At 45.8% G+C, this 26216-nt stretch overlaps 1 pseudogene; it reads left to right on the forward strand.

Annotated features, from left to right (window-relative positions):
• Positions 1-25987, forward strand: part of LOC140844000 (sorting nexin-29-like) — a 67139-nt pseudogene extending 41152 nt beyond the window's left edge.
• Positions 25988-26216: the final 229 nt, after the last annotated feature.

The following is a 26216-nucleotide window of genomic DNA, read 5'->3' on the forward strand; positions in this document are numbered from 1 at the left end:
CCCTCTATTCCCATTTTGCTGAGAGTTTTTATCATGAATGGATGTTGAATTTTGTCAAATGCTTTTTCAGCATCTATGGAGATGATCATGTGGTTTTTGTCTTTCTTTTTGTTGATGTGGTGGATGATGTTGATGGATTTTCGAATGTTGTACCATCCTTGCATCCCTGGGATGAACCCCACTTGGTCATGGTGTATGATCCTTTTGATATACTGTTGAATTCTGTTTGCTAATATTTTATTGAGTATTTTTGCATCTACATTCATCAGGGATATTGGTCTGTAATTTTCTTTTTTGGTGGGGTCTTTGCCTGGTTTTGGTATTAGGGTGATGTTGGCTTCATAGAATGAGTTTGGGAGTATTCCCTCTTCTTCTATTTTGTGGAACACTTTAAGGAGAATGGATATTATGTCTTCTCTGTGTGTCTGATAAAATTCCGAGGTAAATCCGTCCGGCCCTGGGGTTTTGTTCTTGGGTAGTTTTTTGATTACCGTTTCAATTTCTTTGCTCATAATTGGTTTGTTTAACTTTTGTGTTTCTTCCTTGGTCAGTCTTGGGAGGTTGTATTTTTCTAGGAAGTTGTCCATTTCTTCTAGGTTTTCCAGCTTTTTGGCATATAGGTTTTCATAGTAGTCTTTAATAATTCTTTGTATTTCTGTGGAGTCTGTCGTGATTTTTCCATTCTCATTTCTGATTATGTTGATTTGTGTTGATTTTCTTTTTCTCTAAATAAGTTGGGCTAGAGGCTTATCTGTTTTGTTTATTTTCTCGAAGAACCAGCTCTTGGTTTCGTTGATTTTTGCTATTGTTTTATTCTTTTCAATTTTGTTTATTTCTTCTCTGATCTTTATTATGTCCCTCCTTCTGCTGACTTTAGGCCTCATTTGTTCTTCTTTTTCCAGTTTTGATAATTGTGATGTTAGACTATTCATTTGGGATTGTTCTTCCTTCTTCAAGTGTGCCTGGATTGCTATATACTTTCCTCTTAAGACTGCTTTCGCTGCGTCCCACAGAAGTTGGGGCTTAGTGTTGTTGTTGTCATTTGTTTCTATATATTCCTTGATCTCTATTTTGATTTGTTCATTGATCCATTGATTATTTAGTAGCATGTTGTTAAGCCTCCATGTGTTTGTGAGCCTTTTTGTTTTCTTTGTAGAATTTATTTCTACTTTTATACCTTTGTGGTCTGAAAAATTGGTTGGTAGAATTTCAATATTTTGGAATTTACTGAGGCTCTTTTTGTGAGCTAGTATGTGGTCTATTCTGGAGAATGTTCCATGTGCACTTGAGAAGAATGTATATCCTGTTGCTTTTGGATGTAGAGTTCTATAGATGTCTATTAGGTCCATCTGTTCTAGTGTGTTGTTCAGTGCCTGTGTGTCCTTACTTATTTTCTGCCCGGTGGATCTATCCATTGGGGTGAGTGGTGTGTTGAAGTCTCCTACAATGAATGCATTGCAGTCTATTTCCCTCTTTAGTTCTGTTAGTATTTGCTTCACATATGCTCGTGCTCCTGTATTGGGTGCATATATATTTAGAATGGTTATATCCTCTTGTTGGACTGAGCCCTTTATCATTATGTAGTATCCTTCTTTATCTCTTGTTACTTTCTTTGTTTTGAAGTCTATTTTGTCTGATATTAGTACTGCAACCCCTGCTTTCTTCTCACTGTTGTTTGCCTGAAATATGTTTTTCCATCCCTTGACTTTTAGTCTATGCTTATCTTTGGGTTTAAGGTGAGTTTCTTGTAAGCAGCATATAGATGGGTCTTCCTTTTTTATCCATTCGATTACTCTATGTCTTTTGATTGGTGCATTAAGTCCATTTACATTTAGGGTGACTATTGAGAGATATGTACTTATTGCCATTGCAGGCTTTAGATTCGTGGTTACCAAAGGTTCAAGGTTAGCTTCTTTAGTATCTTACTGCCTAACTTAGCTTGCTTATTGAGCTGTTATATACACTGTCTGGAGATTCTTTTCTTCTCTCCCTTCTTATTCCTCCTCCTCCATTCTTCATATGTTGTGTGTTTTGTTCTGTGCTCTTTTTAGGGGTGCTCCCATCTAGAGCAGTCCCTGTAGGATGCCCTGTAGAGGTGGTTTGTGGGAAGCAAATTCCCTCAGCTTTTGCTTCTCTGGGAATTGTTTAATCCCGCCATCATATTTAAATGATAGTCGTGCTGGATACAGTATCCTTGGTTCAAGGCCTTTCTGTTTCATTGCATTAAGTATATCATGCCATTCTCTTCTGGCCTGTAGGGTTTCTGTCGAGAAGTCTGATGTTAGCCTGATGGGTTTTCCTTTATAGGTGACCTTTTTCTCTCTAGCTGCCTTTAAAACTCTTTCCTTGTCCTTGATCCTTGCCATTTTAATTACTATGTGTCTTGGTGTTGTCCTCCTTGGATCCTTTCTGTTGGGGGTTCTGTGTAATTCCATGGTCTGTTCGATTATTTCCTTCCCCAGTTTGGGGAAATTTTCAGCAATTATTTCTTCAAAGAGACTTTCTATCCCTTTTCCTCTTTCTTCTTCTTCTGGTATCCCTATAATACGAATATTATTCCTTTTGGCTTGGTCACATAGTTCTCTTAGTGTTGTTTCATTCCTGGAGATCCTTTTATCTCTCTCTATGTCAGCTTCTATATGTTCCTGTTCTCTGGCTTCTATTCCTTAAATGGCCTCTTGCATCCTATCCATTCTGCTTATAAATCCTTCCAGGGATTGTTTCACTTCTGTGATCTCCTTCCTGACATCTGTGATCTCCTTCCAGACTTCATCCCACTGCTCTTGCATTTTTCTCTGCATCTCATCCCATTGCTCTTGCATTTTTCTCTGCATCTCTGTCAGCATGTTCATGATTTTTATTTTGAATTCTTTTTCAGGAGGACTGGTTAGGTCTGTCTCCTTCTCAGGTGTTGTCTCTGTGATCTTTGTCTGCCTGTAGTTTTGCCTTTTCATGGTTATAGAGATAGTTTGCAGACCTCGTATGAGTGACCGCTGGAAGAGCTTCCCTTCTTGTTGGTTTGTGGCCTTCCTCTCCCCCTTCGCAAGTCGCTGGGTTCTTGCAGGTGTGGATGTGGTCTGGATGTTGTCCTGTGTCCTGTGGTCTCTATTTTAGGAAGATTTTTCTTTGTTATATTTTCATAGCTCTATGTGTTTTTGGGAGATTTCCACTGCTCTACTCACGCCGCCATCCTGGCTCCGCCTCCCACAGTCAAATTTTTTTACACTACATTGTTATAATTTTGCTATTTTATTACTAAAATTAGTGATTTTTTACCATGCCTGATTTATAAATTAAACTTTGTCATAGCCATATATGTCTAGGAAAAAAATATGGCTTGGGTAGTGTTCCATTCCCTGCAGTTTTAGGCATCCAGTGGGAATCTTGGAATGATCCCTCTGTAAAAGCAGGGAACTGCTGTATACATGTATGTACCTGCCTCCCTCTCTCTATCTAGAGACACTTATTTTAAGGAATTGTCTCAGGTGATTGTTGAAGCTTGACAAATCAAAGTCTGCAGGTTAGGCTGGCAGGCTGGAGCCTAGGGAGGAGTTGCAGTTTGAGTCCAAGAGCAGTCCGATGGCAGGGTTTCTTCTCCTTTGAGGGATCTCAGGCTTTTTCTATTGAGACCTTCAACTGCTGGGGTGAGGCCCACCCAAATTATGGAGGGTGATCTGATTTACTCACAATCTACTGATTTAAAATGTTAATCCCATCTAAAAAATGCCTTCACAGAAATATCTAGAATAACTTTTAATCAAATGCCTGGGTACTGTGGCCTTGCCAACTTGACACATAAAATTAACCATCACTGTTACATTTTGTTCTTAATCTGGGTCTTTTAGGAAATGCGCTTTGCATTCTGTGTCTCTATAGGTGAGTGAATCTCTGAGTTGATTTACTCTGTGGGTTTTTTTTTTTTTTTTTTTTTTTGTCTTGGATGCAGTCATTTCTCTTCCTTATTGACTGGTGCCACTGAAGGGAGCCTGAAGGGGAGGCCAGCTTGTGAGCAAAGGTACTGTTGTCATTGTGATGGGTGAAACACAAAACAGGGTAGAGGGACCTTTACAGGGGCCTGGGCCCTCCAAGACCACTGGGCCTCCCCTGGATTATAGACAGCTTCTCCCTGTCATAAAGAGGGGATTTTGATTGAACATTCCACTGAGCATCTTGGGGAAAAACAGAGGAAGGATGAGATGGCCTACTGAGTAATACTTCCCTTTGATTTCAAGCTAACGTTCACAGGAGAGGTCTAGGAGCCTAGAAGGGCCAGATTAACAGCACAGCCAGATCTGTGGGGAGAGTGGCCAGGCCACTAGGAGCACATTGTGGATTGCCATAGCCTCTGACAAAGTCACCTTTCTGATTGTCTTTAAGATGCACTGTTGGCCAAAAGTTGCATTTGCACCATTGTTTGCTGGTCAGCAAACCTTTCCTTCAATAACTGAGGAAAAATCTTGTCCCTCTGCCTTGGTATTTACAGGCGTTGGTTTTGCTTTTTGTTTTTCTCTTGAAAGGATAATACCTTTATCAGGGAAAGGGGTTTTTCTGTCACTTCCTATATGCCCTGTGACACCAATAGGGAAGTGGGGTGAGAACGTAATTCAGAAAGAATTACAAACATATGGAAAAACGTTGTACCTCACTAGCAATTCAGCAAATGCAACATGAGATCAGACACTATATTTTGCCTGTCATATTTGCCAAGATTTAAAATGAGAGCTGTATAGAAGGAGAACCCTGGGGGCAAGGCTTGTGCTCAGTGGGTCTCAGTCTCGGTGTCTTCCAGGTGCACAGTGGGCATCAGCTGTGGAAAGAGCAATGAGGCAGGGCGGGTGCACAGAGTGTCTTCAGAGAGAATCATGTCGACGGCCCTCTGGGGGAAGAGGTGGACATAGTGTCAGGAGCCTTAAAAACGTTCATTGCACTTGATTTAGCAATTCCACTGCTGGGAATCTACCCTGTGGACATCTCAGGAGAAAGGTTCTGCATCCACATACACAGTCTTTGTTTAGAGAGGCAGAACATGGGGATCTACCTACACGAGCAGCCACAGAGCAACAGTTCACAGCAGAATGTTTGGTGGTGTAAACGTTTAACTTAATATCCTAATGCATAGGATCTTATACATCTTCAATGACATTTGAATATCTGGGTAGTATGAATACAAACTCACTCATTAAGCTTGAATGATAAAAGCAAAATGTAAAATCCCGTATTTAGTTTCATTACGACCTTGTAAAGAAAAGTTTATTTGGGAAGAAAGGAAAATGACACTAAGGAAGTAGTATCTAACCCATTAGTTGTGTTTTGGGTGATGTGGCTTTGGAAATGTATTTTTTCTCTTCTTGTTGGTTTTTCATAGGTTTTAAAATAAGTCTTACCCAAAAATAAGCAATACCCATTATGTTTTTAAGCCAACTGTGGCACCACATTCTGGATTGGTCCATGCCTTAGGAATCACTTCAATTTAACTCATTTTGAGGTAGTGGCTCTTGGCCACTTTTACATGGAGTCCAAACCTCAGCAGGTGGGGTGTGGCTTCACCTTGCACTCTGCACATGTTGCTGGAAAGTGGCAAGATTTCTTCTTAGAAATAAGCAGTAAAGTCCACTAGCTTGGAGCCTGGGCAATGGCCAGGAAATGGTGGGTAGTTTTCCTGCTTCCTGAGGAGCGACTGCCTCTGGGTGTCCAGGAGTCCCCTTGGTCACCAGCTGCTTTATCAGAGCCCTGGGAGGGCAGTTCTTTGTAGATTTTATAGAGACACAGCCAAGATCACCTCAGAACCTGGTGCAAGTTTTGTTCTGCCACCGGGCGCACAGGTGGGAAGGCATCCAGTTTACTGTCTGAGGGTCTCATTGTGTGTGCTACCTGCAGGATTAGATGATAAGCTTTGCAAAAATTCTGTTAGGATTATTTCCCCTTGTTTCTTGCTTAGTGTCAAATGTATAACCAAAAGCTGGAGAGATGGAAAGGAGACTGTATTTGACAGGCCTTGGAGTGAGAGGTGCATTCGCCTGCAGGCCAAATCCACCTGGAAGCTGAGCGTGGCTGTTATATGTTTTTTAAAGGGTTGTTAAAAAACAACAACAACAATGAAGAATACTTATAGCCACAAGGCCCGAAATATTGACTGTCTGGACCTTTGCAGAAACATTTTGTTGACCCCTGCTCTTAACAAAAGAAAAACCATGTACTTCACGTCACATGCTGGGCAGTGGGTCTGGAAGACCTGGGCTGGACTCCTGCAACCCTTGGTTCTGTCCAAGGTGATGAGCTTGGACAAATCACACAATCTCTTTGGATTTTTGTCCTCTTTTCCCTGCTTCTTCCCTCCCTGTTTCTCCTCCCCTCCCTCTTTGCCTGCCTTCCTTCTCTATTAAGTAGGTATGATTAAGATCTGCTTTGGTCTTACAACTGAGTTACAGAGTGATTTTATTAACTTTAAAGCATGACACAAATCCATCCTGGTATTTATTAATGTTTCCTAATGTCTCAGAGGCAAATGCTGTGCTGGGCAAATCCCTGCCCTAATTCACCTGGCATTGCAAAGACTGTATGGGTTGGTTTTGTGCTTTGACAATATAACAGATCATATGAATCTGGTTAATATTTCAACTGACCCCCTTTCTTGGAAGGGACCCAGGTATGATCTAGTCTGATTCTGTCCTCTTACTCAGGAGGGTTTGAGAACCAGTGAGGTGAAGCCCGAGGTCACATGGCTGCCATCACTTCAGGACCTGGAATGCACTGTGCTTCCTCCTTCTCCAGCACTTAGCATGTGTTGTGCACCCCCCTCCATCCCTCTCACCCCTTCTCTTCACTCAGGTAGATCTCCTGCTTCCTTCAGCTCCCAGACTCTGACCTCCCTTCTTCAGGGAACCTTCTGCCACCTTCCTGACCAGCTCCATGAGCCTGAGCTGCCATTTTATACCTACTCACAGGATTATTTGATTCATGTCAGTGTCCCCCACCAGCCTGTCAGCAACCCAAGGGCGGGATGAACAAGGCTTGCTGGCTCTTTTGCCAGCACAAAATAGATGTGAGCACGCTAACTGGCACAGAGCAGGTGCTTATAAACACTGGTAGAAAGGATGAATGCAAGAGGTCTTGGATATGGACAATACACTTCTTTAAAAAAAATTTTTTTTTATTAAGGTATGATTGATATACACGCCTATCAAGGTTTCACATGAAAAAACAATGTGGTTACTACACTTAGCCGAATTATCAAGTTCCCACCCATATCCCAATGCAGTCACTGTCCATCAGTGCAGCAAGATGTCACAGATCCACTATGTGCCTTCTCTGTGCTACACTGTTTTCCCCCTGACCCCCCACACCATGTGTACTAAACATAATACCCCTCAATCCCCTTCTCCCTCCCTCCCCACCCACCCTCCCACACTCCTCCCCTTTGGTAACCACTAGTTCATTCTCGGAGTCTCTGAGTCTGCTGTCATTTTGTTCCTTCAGTTTTGCTTCATTGTTACACTCCACAAATGAGGGAAATCATTTGGCATTTGTGTTTCTCGCCTGGCTTATTTCACTGAGCATAGTGCCCTCCAGCTCCATCCGTGTTGTTGCAAATGGTAGGATTTGTTTCTTTCTTATGGCTAAATAGTATTCCATTGTGTATATGTATCACATCTTCTTTATCCATTCATCTACTGATGGACACTTAGGTTGCTTCCGTATCTTGGCTATTGTAAAAAATGCTGCAATAAACATTGGGATTCCTGGGTCAAATGGTATTTCTATTTTGAGTCTTTTGAGGAACCTCCATATTGCTTTCCACAATGGATGAACTAGTTTACATTCCCAACAGCAGTGTAGGAGGGTTCCCCTTTCTCAGCATCCTCACCAGCATTTGTTTTTCTTAGTCTTTTTGATGCTGGCCGTCCTTACTGGTGTGAGGTGATAGCTCATTGTGGTTTTAATTTGCATTTCCCTGATGATTAGTGATGTGGAGCATCTTTTCATGTGTCTGTTGGCCACCTGAATTTCTTCCTTGGAAACTGTCTCTTCATTTCCTCTGCCCATTTGTTAATTGTGTTATTTGTTTTTTGGGTGTTGAGGCATGTAAGTTCTTTATATATTTTGGGTGTTAACCTCTTGTCAGATATGTCATTTACAAATATATTCTCCCATACTGTAGGATGCCTTTTTGTTCTGTTGATGATGCTCTTGGCTGTACAAAACCTTTCTAGTTTGATATAGTCCCATGAGTTCATTTTTGCTTTTGTTTCCCTTTCTCGAGGAGATGTGTTCAGGAAGAAGTTGCTCATGCATATATTCAGGAGATGTTTGCCTATGTTGTCTTCTAAGAGTTTTATGGTTTCATGACTTACGTTCAAGTCTTTAATACATTTTGAGTTTACTTTTGTGTATGGGGTTAAACAATAATCCAGTTTCATTCTCTTGCATGTAGCTGTCCAGTTTTGCCAACACCAGCTGTTGAAGAGGATGTCATTTCCCCATTGTATGTCCATGGCTCTTTTATCATGTATTAATTGACCATATATGGTTGGGTTTATATCAGGGCTCTCTAGTCTGTTCCATTGGTCTATTGGTCTGTTCTTGTGCCAGTACCAAATTGTCTTGATTACCATGGCTTTGTAGTAGAGCTTGTAGCTGGAGAGCATAATTCCCCCTGCTTTATTCTTCCTTCTCAGGATTGCTTTGGCTCTTCGAGGTGTTTTGTGGTTCCATATGAATTTTAGAATGTGATTTTCTCTAATTTGTCAAAAAATGCTGTTGGTATTTTGATAGGAATTGCATTGAATCTATAGATTGCTTTAGGCAGGATGGCCATTTTGACAATGTTAATTCTTCCTATCCATGAGCATGGGATGTGTTTCCATTTATTGGCACCCTCTTTAATATTTCTCATGATTGTCTTGTAGTTTTCAGAGTATAGGTCTTTCACTTACTTGGTTAGGTTTATTCCTAGGTATTTTATTCTTTTTGGTGCAGTTGTGAATGGAATTGTTTTCCTGATTTCTCACTCTGCTAGTTCATTGTTGTGTATAGTAATGCCACAGATTTCTGTGTATTAATTCTGTATCCTGCAACTTTGCTGAATTCAGATATTAGATCTAGTAGTTTTTGGAGTGGATTCTTTAGGGATTTTTATGTACAGAATCATGTCATCTGCAAACAGGTACAGTTTAACATCTTCCTTGCCAATCTGGATGCCTTTAATTTCTTTGTGTTGTCTGGTTGCCATAGCTAGGACCTCCAGTGCTATGCTGAATAGAAGTGGGGAAAGTGGGCATCCTTGTCTTGTTCCTGATCTTAAAGGAAAAGCTTTCAGCTTCTTGCTGTTAAGTATAATGTTGACTGTGGGTTTGTCATATGTGGCCTTTATTATTTTGAGGTACTTGCCCTCTATACCCATTTTGTTGAGAGTTTTTATCATGAATGGATGTTGAATTTTGTTGAATCCTTTTTCAGCATCTATGGAGATGATCATGTGGTTTTTGTCCTCATTTTTGTTGATGTGATGGATGATGTTGATGGATTTTTGAATGTTGTACCATCGTTGCATCCCTGGAATAAATTCTACTTGATCCTGATGGATGATCTTTTTGATGTATTTTTGAATTCAGTTTTCTAATATTTTGTTGGGTATTTTTGCATCTATGTTCATCAATGATATTGGTCTGTAATTTTCTTTTTTTGTGGTGTCTTTGCCTGGTTTTGGTATTAGAGTGATGCTGCCCTCATAGAATGAGTTTGGAAGTATTCCCTCCTCTTCTATTTTCTGGAAAACTTTAAGAAGAATGGGTATTGGGTCTTCACTAAATGTTTGATAAAATTCAGCGGTGAAGCCATCTGGTTCTGGAGTTTTCTTCTTAGGAAGCTTTTTGATTACCAGTTCAATTTTGTTGCTGGTAATTGGTCTGTTCAGATTTTCTGTTTCTTCTTCAGTTAGCCTTGGAAGGTTGTATTTTTCTAGAAAGTTGTCCATTTCTTCTAGGTTATCCAGTTTGGTAGCATATAATTTTTCATAGTATTCTCTAATAATTCTTTGTATTTCTGTGGTATCTGTAATGATTTTTCCTTTCTTATTTCTGATTCTGTTTATGTGTGTAGACTCTCTTTTTTTCTTGATCAGTCTGGCTATGTATTTATCTATTTTGTTTATTTTCTCAAAGAACCAGCTCTTGCTTTCATTGATTCTTTCTATTGTTTTATTCTTCTTGATTTTATTTATTTCTTTTCTATTCTTTATTATATCCCTTCTTCTACTGACTTTGGGCCTTGTTTGTTCTTCTTTTTCTAGTTTCATTAATTGTGAGTTTAGACTGCTTATATGGCATTGTTCTTCTTTCTTGAGGTAGGTCTGTATTGCAATATCCTTTCCTCTTAGCACGGCCTTGGCTGCATCCCACAGATTTTGTGGTGTTGAATTATTGTCATCATTTGTCTCCATATATTGCTTGATCTCTGTTTTTATTTGGTCATTGATCCATTGATTATTTAGGAGCATGTTGTGAAGCCTTCATGTGTTTGTGGGATTTTAAAATTTTCTTTGCGTAATTTATTTCTAGTTTCATACCTTTGTGGTCTGAGAAACTGGTTGGTATAATTTCCATCTTTTTGAATTTACTGAGGCTCTTTTTGTGTCCTAGCATATGATCTATTTTTGGAAATGTTCCATGTGCACTTGAGAAGAATGTGTATTCAGCTCCTTTTGGGTGTTGAATTCTGTAGATTTCTGTGAGGTCTGTCTGTTCTAATGTGTTGTTTAGTGCCTCTGTCCCCTTACTTATCTTCTGTCTGGTTGATGTGTCCTTCAAAGTGAGTGGAGTGTTGAAGTCTCCTAGAATGAATGCATTGCATTCTATTTCCCCTTTTAATTCAGTTAGTATTTGTTTCACATATGTAGATGCTCCTGTGTTGGAAGCATAGATATTTATAATGGTTATATCTTCTTGTTGGATTTACCCCTTCATCATTATGTAATGTCCTTCTTTGTCTCTTGTGACTTTCTTTGTTTTGAAGTCTATTTTATCTGATACAAGTACTGCAACTCCTGCTTTTTTCTCTCTATTAGTTGCATGAAATATCTTTTTCCATTCCTTCACTTTTAGTCTGTGTATGTCTTTGGGTTTAAAGTGAGTCTCTTGTAGGCAGCATATAGTAGGGTCTTGTTTTTTTGTCCAGTCAGTGACTCTATGTCTTTTGATTGGTGCATTCAAGCCATTTACATTTTGGGTGATTATTGATAGGTATGTACTTACTGACATTGCAGGCTTTAGATTTGTGGTTACCAGAGGTTCAAGGTTAACTTCCTTACTATCAAAGAGTCTAACTTAACTCACTTAGTATGTTATTACAAACACATTTAAGGGTTCTTTTTTTATTTCCCCTCCTCCTTTTTCTTCCTCGTCCATTCTTTATATATTAGGTATCTTTGTCTATCCCTTGATTGACTTTAGGGATAGTTAATTTAATTTTGCATTTGCTTAGTAATTAGGTGTTCTACTTTCTTTACTGTCATTTATTACCTCTGGTGACAGCTATTAAACCTTAGGAACATTTCCAGCTATAGCAGGCCCTCCAAAATAGACTGTAGAGATTGTTTGTTGGAGGTAAATTCTCTCAGCTTTTGCTTATCTGGAAATTGTTTAATCCCTCCTTCAAATTTAAATGATAATCTTGCTGGATAAAGTAATCTTGGTTCCAGGCCCTTCTGCTTCATTGCATTAAATGCATCATGCCACTCCCTTCTGGCCTATAAGGTTTCTGCTGAGAAGTCTGATGTTAGCCTGTTGGGCTTTCCTTTGTATGTGATCTTATTTCTCTCTCTCCGGCTGCTTTTAATTGTCCTTATCCTTGATGTTTGCCATTTTAATTACTATGTGTCTTGGTGTTGTCTTCCTTGGGTCCCTTGTGTTGGGAGATCTGTAGATCCCAATGTCCTGAGAGACTATCTCCTTCCCCAGATTGGGGAAGTTTTCAGCAACTACCTCCTCAAAGACACTTTCTATCCCTTTCTCTCTTCTTGTTCTGGTACCCCTATAATGCGAATATTGTTCCATTTGGTTTGCTCACACAGTTCTCTCAATGTTCTTTCATTCTTAGAGATTCTTTTTTCTTTCTGTGCCTCAGGTTCTTTGTATTCTCTTCTCTAGTTTCTTTTTCATTTATTGTCTCCTCCACCATATCCTATCTGCTTTTAATACCTTTCATTGTGCTCTTCAACGATTGGATATCTGACCGGAATTAATTCCCGAGTTCTTGAATATCTTTCCGTACCTCCATTAGCATGTTAATGTTTTTTATTTTGAACTCCCTTTCAGGAAGATTTATGAGGTCTATGTTATCTTTCTCAGGGGTTATATTAATTTTACTCTGAACAGGTTCCTTTAGCATTTCTTATTTGTATATGGTGCCCTCTAATGTCCAGAAGCTCTACTCTCTTGAGCTGCTCAGCTTCTGGGGCAATGTTGGGGGTTGCAGGAGCGGTGTTGTTGCCTTGGGGGAGGAAAGAGCTGTTTTCTGCTTCCCGGCCACTATGCCTCTCTCCACTGCCAGAACCAGTGGGCTGAGCACACAGGTATAAGCCTCTATGCTTTCCATTTGTAGTTGCTGTAGATAGAGCTTCCCTCTAGCTGGCCTAACGCCAGGGTAGGGTTTGCCGGTTTGCCACCCAGATGGGGCTGGCCGGGAGAAAGCACAATAGGCTGCCTATCACAGAGGGCGTCCTTGGAGCTGTGTAGCCAGCCAGGGAGCTGGAGTACATGGAAATTGTGAAAGCTCCCAGCCCTCTGGGCAGAGTGCACCCAGACAATTTTGTCTACCTGTCCTTTCTCCTGAGCAGTAAGCTCTGTGCAATCCTTGCCCCTTTAGCAGCCTTCTTCTTAGGGCTTCCTTGTTAGGAAGTCTCTCAGACTGCCCAGCTTTCTTTTGTCCCAGAGCAGCTGGATATGGATCCCTGCTTTCCACCAGTGGCTGGAATCTCAGTCTCTCCAGGAATTCTGCCTGTCTTAGTTTTCCAATCCCCTAGTTATGAGAGTATCATGAAAGCACCTTGAAATGTAGGTTTGTGCTCCCAGATCAGGTCTCCAGAGCTAGGTATTCAGCAGTCCCTGGCTTCCACCCACTCCGTGCTCCATTTCTCTTCCCTTCGTGAGCTGGGGTTGGGGAGGGGCTCGGGTCCCGCCGGGCCTCAGCCTTGGTATGTTACCCTGTTCTGTGATGTCTGCTGTTTTCTCCAGGTGTGTGCATGCTGGCGCAGTCCTTTCCTGTTCTTTGTCAGGATCAGTTGTATTAATTATGTTTTCGTATTATATGCGGTTTTAGGAGAAGCCTCTGTCTCACCTCTCACGCCGCCATCTTTAATCCTGATGATACACTTTTATTCCCAGCCCATGTCTCCTTCTGTTTTCAGCCCGGTCACGGCCTGGTTAGTTCCCAGGAGGCAACTTGTGGGAGGCCGGCAGATGCTCATGGTGATCTGAGCCCTCAGGGGCTGTCCGCCCTGTCACACAGCTGTCTTCTTTCATCTTAGGCCACTGGATGGGCCCACCTGCCTCTCTGAGATGCACACCTGGGCTCTTCTGCAGGTGCTCCATGGCGACATTGATGTCCTCTTTCCGGTCAGCGCAGTGGGCTCCTAGGCCCTGCAGGTGGGTGTTTCCTGCTTACTCATTTCCTCCCATATAAGCCTTGGCTCCAAGAGCCTCAGGAGTGTCTGGGTTACCTGTGCAGGTAGGAGTGGGAGTGGGGAGGCTTGTTGAGATTAGAGGTGACAGAGGATCTGGCTTCTCTTCCTGCTGAACCTGGGTGTTGTTAGATGCTCTTGTGAGTGAGTCACCCAGGAGGCCCAATCCTATTTTTTTTTCTCTCCAGTGATTTGTTGAGCTTGGTCATTCATGTACAAGATGACTGCAAATGATGACCATTGTTTTTCCTTCTTAGGAGAAGGGAGGTCACAGAACCCGTAGCTGTGAAGGTCTTGGCACTCTCTGCAGCATAGGTCTAGGGGATCAGGGCTTAGCTTGCTTGAAACCTGCCTTTGGATTGGGTAAGCATTTCTTTCCCATTCCATGGGATTGAGTATGCTTTATGTGGTTCCTTACTGTTTTCTTTAGCTAGAGAAGGTCACAGGGGCAGCGAGGTTTGGGGTGGGGAGTGGTGGTGAGGATGTGGATGAGCCCGGCTCGCCCACAGGGGTGCGTGTGAGCATAGCCTGTATGGTGCCTGTCACTGTGGACTGGGACGTCACACTGCACAGCACACTGTCACACAGCACCACCGGCTGAGTGAGGCCTTGGTGCTGATACCTCTGTATGTGGGCACCCTGCTCATCTTCCCAGGGCCGGCTTTAGGAAGCTGTCGGTGATGGGGGCCCACCAACTGCTCAGGAAGATGTTGACATTCTGAACCGGATGAGGGACTATTGTTCTTGCTGCCGTGTGGGGAACAGAAACCCACTCAACGCAGCTCAAGCGCAGGGGCAGGGCGGGGACAAGGAGAGGCAGCAGTCTGCGGTGGGGGTCAGGTCAGCCCCCCTCTGGCAGTTGCGGGAGCTAGGCTGGGAGACCTCTGAGAGCAGTGAGTATTCCTGGTGGAAACAGGCTGATGGGAGGGGTGGCTGAGTGGCGTTATCTAATAGGCTCATCTCTTTTGGAAGGTGCAGTCGGTGGTGAGAGTGACAGCCAACACTCATCAAACCCTCGACGTAGGTCTAGGGCTGTAAGGTGGCCCACATGCACGCACCCACCCTGACCACAGCCCATGGGGCAGGGGTGGTTATCACTGTGTCCCCTTCCTCCCAGATTTGTGGTCACTGTTCCCCAGGTTAATGTGGGAAGAGATGAGGCACAGTGCAACATGACAGGGTATTTTGTGGGTACCTGTGGGCTTGGGAGCTGGGAACTTGGAGTGGAGGGGCTCCTCACCTGGCCAGGTCATTCTGAGCCCCCACACTCCCTCACAAGGCTGTCTGTACTCCGCTGAGGTGCAGACCATCGCCGCAGCCACGGCCTTCCATAGCAGCGAGCAGGTGCTGGGTTTCAGCTGACTCTCCCAGAGGTGCCATCTGGTGGGCCCTGCTTGGGTCTGCATGCCCCTCCTTCCACTCAGGTGGCGTCCTTGGTGCAGACGGCCGAGGACGGAGATGGTTATCTCGCCCCTTCAGTGGCGGTGTGCAAGCCGTGGGATGTCTGAGAAGGGGGCAGGCTGCAGACAGCATGTGGTCCTGAGGTGTGTTTAGGGCCCCTGACGTTCCCAGAGTTTATTCACGGCTTCCAGCTGATTACCTTGTGTCACCCCCTGACCGAGGGGGCTTTTTTGTTGGGATGTTCTGTTTCAAGTGGTTCCTTCATTTCTTAACTGGATTCTTCCAAACTAGTAGACCCTGGGGTCTGCTGGCTGCCTGCTCCTGGGACATGGCTATTTGTGGTTCACATTGGGGTTAGCCTTACAGAACCCAGCACTCTCTCTCCCTCGCTGGGCTCTCCACTGTCACCAGGGAAAGTGGCTTCTGGCAGGCCTCCAGAATCATCGCAGGAAGGCGCCCCCGGCAGAGTCCCAGGGTCCCATCTGGCTGTCAGCCTCGCAGACCCAGAGGCCCTATCTTGTCACTGTTGATGGGACTCTCAGTCCCAGCTTATCTCGGTTGTGTGCACCAGAGATGGTGTGTGTGAGCTGGTCTGCCAGCTTTTTAATTTGCTACAGTGACAAAGCTGCCAGGTGTTTTGGAAGCCTGTGTCCGCCTGAGGGGCAAACTCGCCTGGGTGGGAACATCAGATGGGAAGGCACAGTGTTCTAGGGCCACATGAAGACACTGGAATCCGAGTGGGGGGAATCCGTTACCTGATTGGAATGCATGTTGGGTTGATTCCCTTCTGGCCTGGTGCTCCGTCTCCAGGGGAGGCACGTGTGCCAGGTGGTGCTGGGCTGGCCTGCCTGCCCTGGGCCCTGCCCGCACTCCCCTCCCAGATGCCTTTTCTTTTACTCCGTTTCTGACCAGGGTCCCTTTGGCTGACACCCTCCTCCTTGAGCAGCACTAGCCTGTTCTCCCCCATCCTGGCCTGGGAGCCATAGCGTGTCTCTACTGATGACTTTGCACACAGAGGACTCGTCCCTTAGGAGGCGCTCCCATCATCTTGGAAGACGTTGGTGCCTCTACTACCACTGTCTGTGGGGGTTTTTAGAGAAAGACCGAGAGAGGAGGATAAAGTGGGAGGGGAGCACGTGGTGGGGAAGGATGGACGGCTTGGGTAGCCAGGTCTTGGCAGGGAGAAAGCAGCAGAGAAGGGGTGTCTGAATCTTAGAGGAGGGGCTCTGCAGTTTAGTGGTCTGTACTTCAGAGCTGTATTTTTAGGGCTCGGGGGCCTCACAGAAGGGAGACCCCATTCCAGCATCACACGAGACCTGACAGGCGGATTGGAGGAAGGGATACATCAGTTCCTCTGGGCCTGCATTTACTCACAATGAAGCCACACATGTTTACTAGCATCCTTTTGAAGCTGCAAGGGAGGGCGATCCCCCAGAGTTTCTCTCAGCTGAGAATAACAGGAGGAGGTGAACAAGCACCCATTTCTACCTACTGCACATGTGACGGTTCCTGATTGCCTCTCGGTGGAAGGGCCTGCGCTTAGTGTTGGGTTAGTAAACACACAGTTTCTGAAGGCTAGCTTTGGTTCGTCTGTGACCTTGACCCCCTTCTCTTCCAGGTGGGTCTACCATTCAGGGCTTCTCCTCATCCTGCGGTGGGTCTCTGCAGATTCCCAGGGTCCCATCTGTCTGTCAGCTGGCTGAGGCGGAGGAGCTGCTGCTATAGTCCTGCTCTCCTCTGAAGTGGCTGATTGCTCCCCCAGGGTAGTTTTACTGTTTGGACTCTTAGATTCTGTGGTGGTTGCAGGGCGTTCATTGTGTTCCCGCCCCACTGATGTGGCTCACGGGCCACTGGGGTGCATAGTTTACTTTACTCCATCCTTGGGCGATCCTGTTATGCACTAGCACCATGCCAGCTCTGGGGACCCAAAGGCGAATCCCTCCTGGAGTTTTGCATGTAAGGAGGGGAAGATCCATCAATAGTTCTCTCTGCTTCAACCCTGCAGCTACCCTGTCCTTTCTTCTTTTAGCAAACAGAGTGGTTTTATAAGAACATGAATCAGAGTGCATCATTACCCTGCATAAACTGTTCCACCCCACTTGGGATAAAACCCAGAACCCTCACTGTGGCCACCCCTGCTCCCGACCACCCCGCAGCCTCACTTCTTATTTCCCTTTGCTTGGTATCCCTGGCCACACTAGCCTGCATGCAGCTTCTGGAACCGAGTCTGCAGCCCCCTCTCCTGCATCTGCCCCCTCTGCCCATCCTTCAGGTTGTGGCCCTAGGGTCGCTGTCTCACAGAGGCTTCTCTGGCTCCTCGCAGACAGGCCAGGCCTTGTTGGTCATAAACCTTGTGTATTTCCAGTTTTCCACTGCTCTGACCTTAGTTTGTAATTGTATATTTGTATAATTACTTGCTAATGCCTTTTCCCACTGCTAGTCTTGGAGGTCCATGAAGACAGGACCATGTCTGTTTTGATTCCAGTGTGACCCCGATCCTGGCCAGTGTCAGGCCCACAGTGGTGGCTCAGGAAGCCTTTGCTGGGTGGGTGAGTGGGTGAGGGGATTGATGCGGTATAGGTAGGGTTGGGGGCATGCAGGGAGTGGACATCTGGCAGTTGGAAAAGTGATGTCCAGTTGGAGACACAATGTGCACCAATGAGTGGAGGTGGGAACTAAAGGGACATGTAGATAGAAAAGCACATATCTCAGATTAGCTGAATGAAACTATGATAAGGGCTCAGCTCTGCCATGGAGCAGAGAGGGGTTCAAACCCTTGCATATTGGCGCTGTGGTCTTGGAGAAGTTACTTGAACCCACGAGGCCCTACTGCACATCTGTAAGGTTAAGATAACAGTTGCACCCACCTCAGAGGGGGCCCTGAGGATGAGTGAGGCGGACTGTCTCTGCGACTGCACTGTGGCCCCAGTGCCTCAGGCCCGCTTCAGCTGTCCTGGGCCATGGTTGTGTATTATCAAGGGCAGCCTACTTGGGCCAAGTGGGTGTAGTGTCCGTGGTGCTTGACAGTGGTGGTCTTTATGCAGCCATGGGTTTCCGTTGTGTGTGTTGCATCCCGTCTTCGCTTCAGGAAGCAGCATCAGGCAGCCTTGTGTGAGTTAGATGAGAGAGGGTGAGATGGAACTGGGGGGACCTCTGCACTAGACCCCAAGAACGCACTGAGCCTTCAACTAGGGTAGCCGTGGAAATGGCTTGTGAGCCAGGGTGGGAGATAATTGGGTGGAACTGGGAGGTCGTGGATACCACGTAGCTCTGTGACGGCCAGCGGGGTGGTGTGGGCACTCTTCTGAGGTCGCAAGTCAGGAGTGGTGACAGGAATGGTTTTGTAGGTCATGGTAAGTTGGGAGGCCCCAGAGGGTACCCCAGGGGAGCTTTCTGCCAGAGAGATGTGGGAGTAGGATTGAGGCTGAGGCCCTCGGCTGTGGTGAGGGCTTGGGTGGCATCAGCTGCACAGAGGCGAGCACTGGAGCCAAGCCCTGGGTTTGCCAAGGGGGCAGAGGCCATGGGGCTGTGCCTCGGGGACCTTCGTACTGGAATCAGAGAAAAAGAGGGTGGGGCGGAAGCGAAGACTATGTTAGGAGGCCAGGAGAGGAGCTCCAGGAGGAGGGCTTGCTTGGCCTGTCATCTGCCACCCCCGGGAGAGTCCTTTGGAACTATTTAAAAGAGGCAGGAGTGAGTGGATGGAATAGCTTAATGGAGGCAGCCGGGCAGAAGAAAAGGTGAGAAACCTTTCCTCCTAGGGTTCCCTCAGTTCAGCCTTGTAGGAGCTGGGGAGCCTTGAGCAGGACGAAACCAGGCGTTAAACAGGAGTGAGGGGGAGGCTGTGAGGGCTGAGGGCCACGAGGCGAGTCTCCGGCTCTGCGTCCCCTGTCCGCGGTGCAGGCCTCATTCTGTAGTGTCGGCGAGTCAGAAGCTTCTCCAGTGAGCCTGTGTTCCGGAGGACACTGGCCTTCATGTCACCGTCCAGCCCAAGGGGCATGAAGTTGCACTTTTTCCTGGAAAGAGATGTGAACAGCAGCTAATACATTTATGGAAGTCTTCAGTGCCTTTTGCCTGTTGTTTCTGGGGATTATTTATGGCCTCACAAATCTTTTCTCACTTATGAATCCTTTCTCACTTAATGGCACATAATGCAGGGCAAGTGGCTTTTAGAAAGCCACAGTCCCTCAGTTTGGACGTGAGCTGACTGTCAGCGGCTAGAACATGCCTGCCCCCTTGTGCCCATATCAAGCCACTACAGCAGTAGTTTGTCTATCAGCTGATTTACTATTTCCTGACTCTGAGGTTTGTGCTAAATATGAACTTCATGCATGAATTCAAGTGGATCGAGAAAAAAAAAAGGTTAAGTCGGATTATGGGCCCTCCTCTCAGTGACACAGATGCCAAATCTGTGACTATGGCTGAAAAAATGCAATAGGCAGCAGATTAAAACCCAGTGTGCAGATGTGGAAAGATTTGTAAATCAGCTGCTTTAGCAGATAAGCCAATGTCTGTTCTGTGTCCTTGTCTCATGGAGAAAAATGAGATGAAAACAGAAACTTGACTTTTTCTCTGTGATTCCTCTGTGCACAGATGCCCCCCTTGGAAGCCTGGAGAACAGACAGACCCGGAAGACCACGTTCTCCCAGAGACAGACTCTCTGTATATGTTAGTATTCAGAAACCAAGTTGCCTTCGGAATTGAATTGTTCTATTCACTGTTCTGCATTTTATTTTCTCTTAAGGATAGGGGGGCACCTGCTGAGATTAAAAGTCAAGGCTTTCCTTCCCGTTCGTGTTTGGGGTAGTCTTACATCACATAATGTACAAAGTTGCCAAGGATCTCAGAGCTTGAGAAGCAGTGTTGGTCACACTTGACTTGCCTACCACTTTACTTTTTACACTTTTGGGCCATATCTGGGTATCTCCTCTATAATTATTTGCTTGATTTTAATATGTGATAATATTGAACAATTTTAATATTGTGTACTATGTAAGCTGCTTAGATACCGTATATTTGTGAAGTGCTTAGTCGGGCATACAGCAGCAAGCACTCTGTGGGTTGTTTCTTTTTTCAAATAAAAGTTTCTGAAAGGGAAACCGAGTTGCCCCAAGTCATTGTGTATTAGGTGGCAGGGCTGAGACGGACACTCAGGTCTCCCTGATGCCACCACAATCCCTGTTACTCTGATACATTTCTCCTCCTTTCTCTTTATGGTTTTAATTTGGTGTCCCAGGGATATGTCACATTTGCATTTTTAATGAGCCCCAGGATGGGAGTCACTGTTTACCTTGCAGTCCTTTTTGCTGTTTACTTTAGAACATTTGGAAAATGCAACAGTAAATGAAGAAATATTATTCTCAACCCCCAGTTTCATTGATGGTCTGGCCCTTTTCTTCCTAGTTGTGTGTGTGTGTATGAACCATATTATGACCCTACTATTTTCATGAAAGATGTGAAGTATTATTTTTCCATGTTGGAATTTCTTTGTAAATATACAGTCATTCTTCATTGTTTGCGGCAGTCACCGTGAAGACCGAATCATCGCCCTTAGGAGAAATACAGGGTTAGTCCCTGTGAACATCTGGTCACACTTTTGGTCAACTGATTAACGCATAACTTTGTTTTTGTCCATTCCTGTTTAAAGACTTCTTATTTAACACGTTTTGTTGATTCACTGACATTGAACTCATGGCCCACAGCACTATAACTTAGGCTTTGAGTAAAGGTTACCTAACATACACATTTTCCACATAGTGAATATCACAGTCTTCTTGTGCTTAGGAGCACCAGACAGCACCTGACACTATGCTGGGGGCCATGTCCAAGAGCAGAATCACTAACAGAAAGCACAGGATGGCACTAAGTAGCCCACCCAAAGGACACGTTACCTGTGTGATCATTAGAGCAGGCAGAACTCATCTTGTTTGATGTCAGGTGGGAGCATGAGCTTCGGTGACTCAGGTTTTTTGCCACCCAGGATATGTTCATGAATGACCAGGGAAGTGCCATGAGTCTTGATCTTGGGTTACAAATAAACCTTATTGAGTAGGTGAATTTGCAAATATGGGATCTGCAAATAACGAGGACTGACTGTAACTTCAAAGGGTGGCCTCTGTTCCGTGTAGCAGGGCACCTGAGTAAACTTGGCACCTGCAACTTTTTGAATGGTGAGGTGGCATTTTAAGTTGCTGAGTGTAACTTCCTTCTGCCTGCCTTTCCCCAGTGTGGAAGCCAGTCCTCCAGACCAAGGAAGCCCTCTGAGCAGCCTGTTAACTTCTTCCTCAGTGCCAGAGTCGATGACAATTAATAAGTACTTTCTGAGCCATATTTGTCAACACTGGGGTGACTCTTGGGCCTGCACATTATGCCGGTGCCTTTGCACTTGCTCCCACATGACTGTGAACTTGCCAGAGAGAAGTCGTATATCTGCACATCTGGTCATCACCTTGAAGTGTGGTGCTTGGTTTTAAGCTTCCTGAGCTGTGGTTAACGTGTGGTGCTTGGGCCCATGCCTGCACTGCAGAGGTGGAGTGGCCTTGAGATAGACGGGGAGCTTGTGTGGTTCAAGGTTTTGGGGTTTGTGTCCTGTAAGGCTGTCGTCTACAGAAGAACTGTTCTATGTGGGTTTCCTTAATAGCGGTGGAGGAACCATTTTTCTAAGTCAGGGTTTGTTTCTTAGAGATGACTGAAGGTTGCTAAGGATCAGGTTCAAGCTGTTTGCAACCTCACCACTCAGGAACAGTATTAGAGATACGGCAGTTAAGATCAGGTTTGAGTGGCTTTATATAAGCAAGAATAAACCTACTGTGGCCTAACAAGATAGAAATTCATCTCTCTGTTCAGAGGTAGACAGGCTGGGGCTGGTACGTGGCTCTGTGATCATCAGAGACCAGGACTCCTCCTACCTTGCCTCATTGTCCAAAGTGGCTATTTCAGCTCCAGCCATCCCATTCTCATCCCAGGTATCAGGAAGGGGGAGGGGGAAAGAGGAGAGATTTCCTCCATTTCCGTAGGTAGGATTCAGGGATCTGAATTTGCATTGAGAAAGAAATTATAACTTTTTTCTCTAGCCTCTGACTGAACTTTAGCATTATCTTCAATTATAAAAGTAACAGCAAACCCTAGAAACCATAGTGGTGTTAGCAGGGGGCCTGTCACAGCTATGACATGAAAAGAATCTCAGAGTCATTTCTACTCGAAGATAGAGTGGCTTTTTAATGTGATGATAAAGAATCCCATATATTACTACGTCACTTTTGTTTGTTACATTTTGATGACTCTGTTTCAGTATAATCAGTTCCCTTTGTAATCTCATATGTTTTATTTTCTGTGTTTTAAAATATTTTTCCAAGAAGTGGCCCCTGGGCTTCACCAGGCTGAAGAATTGATCCATGGCATAGAAGAGGTGAATTTGGGGACTGCCCTCAGTCCCCAACGCTGTAAGGACCCTTCCTAGAGGGTGCACACAGCATCCCACTTATATGGCCAATACCAGTCCTGAGGCCTCCCCCTGACTGCTAAGGAGGCAGTGTACCCCCCAACCCCCTAAAAATTGGGGTTTTCATTGCTAAGGAAGGAAGAGTAGAGTTTGGGAGACAACCAGTGTCCTGTGATTCAAGGATGAATGAGGAAACGAGTGGGCACTGTGAGGCTGGCATGGTGGGAAGGACGGGCCTCACTTTGTACAGTGGGAGTGTGTGGCCCAGTACGGTGCTTCCCAGCTGTGAATTCTGCTGTGCGGATATTTATAGGTCACCTGCTTTGGGGGACTCATGGGCTGAGAACCCTGAGGGTGCTGGTTTTCAAATTTCAGTTATCTATCACTGTACTATTACTACAATTTTAAAAAATGGTGCACTTAAAAAAATCTGAATTCCTTTCTTCAGAAAGGGAACTTTATATGGTTACTGTAGATGGACAGCTACTTTCAGTGGACATGAATAGCAGGTGACTGTGAGATGAAGACAATGACAAGGAAACAGTGTTATTCAGTCGGCCTGGATGTTGCTGCCCATCACAGCTTCTGACTGAGACCTGCTTCCTTGTTAGAGAAGAGAGAGTGGGAAGTGAGAAGCCTTGGGAAGGTCGAGGGTGTTCTGGCGATACACTCCCAGTGTTTCCTGGGGGAAACAGGATTGGAGAGGCGATGAGGAACGAGGTCCCGAGTCCCTGCTGGATGCCTTGCCCCTCGGCCTCTGCCGTGCCTTCTCTCTGTGTGGGCCACACCTTCATGCAGGGTGATGAGATTTGCTCTTAGGTGTATTGACCCTTAAGAACACTGGTGCAAATTTTGCTTGAGATAAAAACAATGACCCCGAGCCTGTGGCCATGAATACCATGCTTTGCAGGCCCCACCTGCGTCCACGGGCACCCTTGTGCGGTTTGGGTATCTTCGTTTCCCCCTCTGGTGGGTAGCCAGCATTGTACTTCCATGCGGATTTCCTGCACCCCAGCATGGGGTCCCCATCTTAGGTAAACCTGGTTTGCTTTGTCAGCTGCCCTGGGGGTCTGCAGGGATCATGACCTGGCTGTGTCCCTCCGCTGTTTCCTGACACTGGGGAAGGTGCTGGCTCTGCTTGGGCATTTTCACTAAGGACATCCCTCTGAACACCCTCGAGTGATGCTCATGGCAGGGATTTGCACTGGTTTTCTTGGCTGTACTCATACACTTTCCCAGAAAATGTAAATCCAGTTTTATGACTTGGTGTCTTTGGCAAGCAGGGGTATATCCAGAGTTTACGCCTGGAACCTCTGAGGAAATGGGTCGCTATGTGCACGTGGTGAACCTGGCTGCTTTGCAGTAACGTGGTTTGTGGGGGGTGGTTGTGTGCAGGGTGGGGGTGGCGGTAAATTTCAGGGAGACTTTGGGACAGCACTGTGGTCCACCCTGTTTGTGTTCTAGGTGAGAGATCAGGATTCGTAGACGCTTTGAATGGAGGGTAGTTTTGACTTGTGTCTCCCCTCATCCTGTACCATCTCCTGCATCATCACAGAAAAATGAGAAGAGCAAGTCTGTCTGGGTATCCAGGGTGCATTTGTTTGCTGGGGCCACTGTAACAAAATACCACAGACTGGGTTACTTAAGCAACAGACACTTAGTTCTCACCATTGTGGGGGCTGGAAGTTCAAGGTCAAGGTGCTGACAGGGCTGGTTTCTGATGAGGCCTCCCTCCTGGGCTGCAGACGGTCTTTCTGCTCACACATCCCTGTTCTTAAATGGGCACCAGTCCTATTGGATTAGTGTCCCACCCTTAGGACTTCCTTTAACCTCAATTACCTCCTTAAAGGCCCTGTCTTCAAATGTAGTCACATTGGGTGGGGGTCAGGGCTTCAACATGAACTTGGGGGACACACACGCTTCAGTTCATAACATGGGGCATCTCAGACATGGTGTCCCAACGCCTACCCAGCTTCTGATTGAGAATTGCGTCTCAGCACGTGAAGCACCCCAAGGGAGATGCTCGACCCTCAGAAACCCCGAAAGAGTCTGGCAAGAGACTCCTGAGTCTGTGCTCCCCAGGGCTCCCTGGCAGCTTCCTGGCTCATTTCACACTTGGTACAGGTGGCCGCCCTGGCATTGCAGTCGAGCTAGAGTGGTGCACTAAATCCCTGGTATTCGGGGTAACTGACAAGTCCTCTGGCAAGCAGCTTTCCCCTCTGGGAGAGTCTCTGACATGGCAAAGGGATTTGTTCTGGCCTTTTGGGCATATGTGCTTGTCCTTATCTAGTGCCCAAGAGAAGGTGGTGCAGCCAGACCCATGTTACTGCCCTCTCTTTCCACAAGGCCCTTTGGTGCTGGAGAAAACACAAAGCCTGTGATGAAAAATGGATTTATTTAGTGAAGTAGTAAAGACAGTTTCCAGCAGCCCAAACACCCATGCTTCTGTCTCTGCAGGTAGGTTTGTAATTTGTGTTTGGGTGTGCAGAGCTGTCTGTGGCCGTCACTGCATCATGCCTGTTGCTTTGGGGGGCAGTCTGCTCACCCAGCCTGGAGGGCACGCTTGGAAGCCGTTCCAGCTGGTGGCCTCAAGCCTCTGTGGGCCTGTTTCCTTCTCTGAGCGTGCGGATGTGATGAACCCCATCTTGTATGGTGGGTGTGAAGATGAACTGTGACGTGCTTGGCAAAGTATTCAGATCAGAGTGAAGAGTCGATACATATTAGCTATTATCAACATGCCTATTTGTGTTCTGCTCCAGTAACCGTATTTCGTAGTCGTCCTTTTCTTCATCTCCCCAGGCCTCCTGTGGAATGACTGTGTACTCTCCCATCGCTTGGGTTATTACAATTTACTAGATTTTTTTTTTTTTTGTAGAGGGTGAGGGGGGCACCAGAAAGGTTTTTTGTTATCTTGTTTTCTGTTCCTGCAGTGAGTTTTTTCATTCTTTGTGAACAACAAATGAAGTGCTGGGCCTGCCAAGAGTGCATTCTAAGAATATTGGCCACGATTACTGTTTACAGGTCCTTTGTGGTAACATTCCTCATTGAGGATCTGGGGGCCGAGGTTGGGCCCATCCCTACAGGCTTGTTGGGAGCAGACATTTCGGTGCTGAGTCGGTGTGTGCCAGGAGTCTGACCCCCTACAGCTTCTTTGCATGCCACAGCGTTAGTGAATGCATTTTCCTACGTTAAGAGCTGGAAGATGGCCCTGTGGCTGGGTGGCTGTGCCCTCCATGGAGGGTGTGGGCCCGCTTCATGCTGTTTGACGTGCCCCCGTCCCGGCCCGTGAGGTGCTTGCCCATAGCCTCTGTTCTGGGCTCTTTTGCCCTCTCTCGGGTGTTCTGCCTGATGGGCAGAGGGAGTGCGCACAGGCGGGATGGGACCAGTGCGGTGGCTCTTTGCTGCTCCTGGGGCTGTGTGGCTTGGGGAGGAGGCCCAAAGGGGCGCTGACAGCACCCTCATCTTCATGGGAGTCCCCCCGGACTCTCTTGTCTGCCCTTTCATTTCCTTGGTCGTGAGAGCTGGTGGAAAAGAGTTCTCCACTTCGTGTGCCCCTCTGTTCTGCCACCTACAATCCTGGGGGCGGCTGAGTCTACTGTCCCCACTGAGCTCACCCGGCCAGGTGGGGTGGGGGCCTCTGCCTTTTCTAGCTCTTCTCTGTGGGCTCTTACCACTAGTTCCTGACAAGCCCTGAAATGAAAC

Source organism: Manis javanica, chromosome 10 (assembly GCF_040802235.1).
Source record: "Manis javanica isolate MJ-LG chromosome 10, MJ_LKY, whole genome shotgun sequence".
Taxonomy (NCBI): Eukaryota; Metazoa; Chordata; class Mammalia; order Pholidota; family Manidae; genus Manis; species Manis javanica.